This window comes from Tupaia chinensis, unplaced genomic scaffold (assembly GCF_000334495.1).
Source record: "Tupaia chinensis unplaced genomic scaffold, TupChi_1.0 Scaffold148210_1, whole genome shotgun sequence".
NCBI lineage: Eukaryota > Metazoa > Chordata > Mammalia > Scandentia > Tupaiidae > Tupaia > Tupaia belangeri.
In genome coordinates this window covers 1,526,943-1,528,229 of record NW_006208060.1, presented here as the reverse complement: position 1 = coordinate 1,528,229, position 1,287 = coordinate 1,526,943, and the positions used below count along the sequence as shown (strand labels likewise).

Below are 1,287 nucleotides of genomic sequence, written 5' to 3'. Positions count from 1 at the left end.
GGCAAGAACTTTCTAGATATCCGGTCTGGAGACTGCTGTGCTCTGCTACAGCTTAAGCAGAGGGTCTGACAAAGCTGATAAAAAAAAGATGGAGGCAGAAGTGGGCATGACTCTTGCAACGACAGAGAAGGGTGAAAATATGTTGTGAAAGGGAGGGAGGGCCGAGGGCCCAAGTATTTCATCCCCATCCCAGGGAAGAATCAGACTGCGCACAGAGTGGGGAGTGGGCATAGAAGGTACCAGAAAACAATTCCTTATTTGCAACTGTTGCACCTGTCTTGTTTCCATCTATGCTCCCCCTTTTCCTACTACTCTGGCCCCAACAGCCTTCATCATGTTGCTATCTCTCTTTTAAGCTGCTTTCCCCTGGGGCTGGCAGGTGGCGTAGTGGTTAAGGCACTGGACTCCCACGATTTGAGTCTTGGACCCAAAAATCACACCAGGTACGTATGTGTGCATGCCCAAATCCTGAGAGAAGGGGTCATGGCACGGCCATCTCTGGGGGATGATTTCTCACTTTCCCTTTCTCTGGTGAGCACACAAGCCCTATGGCAAAAACCCAAGCCCCCCCCCTCCAAAAAATGCTTCTCCCTCTCACCTTTGCTTCAATTCCAACCCAATGTTCAGAAAGCCTTTCCCTGACCACACCCATAACTAGGAGGGAACTCTGGGCCTTGCTGCTGGACAATCCCAGCCCTCCACCCACGCTAACCTTGTTTGTATGAATATGTGTCTGCCCAGCCCTAGCACACCAGAGGGTCAGGCAGCCTGACCGCCCCCAGAGCCCTAGCGAAGGGAGACAAAGGTACCCGGAACACCATGTGTCCGGCCAAGATTCATCCGGCCAAGATTCAGAAGCGATCCCAGAAGGACGCCCACCACTCAGAAAAATACAGAGGTTGGGGCTCCTTGGGCCGTGGGTGGTCAAGTCAGTCCCTTCGGAGGAAGCTGCCTGGGAGGGTGGGGCCGTCCCTCTGCCCGGGGAGTGGGGGGCTACAGGGGTCGGCAGTTGTCACAGGGGTGTCCATGAGGGACGATGGGCCCGTAGGGGAGCTGTCTGCTTGCTGCCTGGTTCCGTCTGTGTCCACCTGTCCTCGCGTCCTGTCCTGTCCTGCGTCTCCCCATTCATGTTCGCTGGCAATGCCTCTTTACTCTCACGTCCCCCGCTCCCGCCTTCTGCCACACCCCTGCAGCTGAGCCCCCAAACCCGCGTGGTGCTGCCCCTGACCTGCCCCCCGCCCACAGGCCGCAGCTACTGGACCACGGAGCGCTACGGCGAGGTGCGGC

At 57.0% G+C, this 1,287-nt stretch overlaps 1 long non-coding RNA gene across 1 annotated transcript; it reads left to right on the top strand.

Moving 5' to 3' along the window:
* The first annotated feature begins 403 nt into the window (after positions 1 to 403).
* Positions 404 to 1,287, top strand: LOC102493983 (uncharacterized). Its single transcript, XR_337624.1, has 3 exons — positions 404 to 443; positions 742 to 898; positions 1,246 to 1,287. It is a non-coding gene; the product is annotated as an uncharacterized LOC102493983 (long non-coding RNA).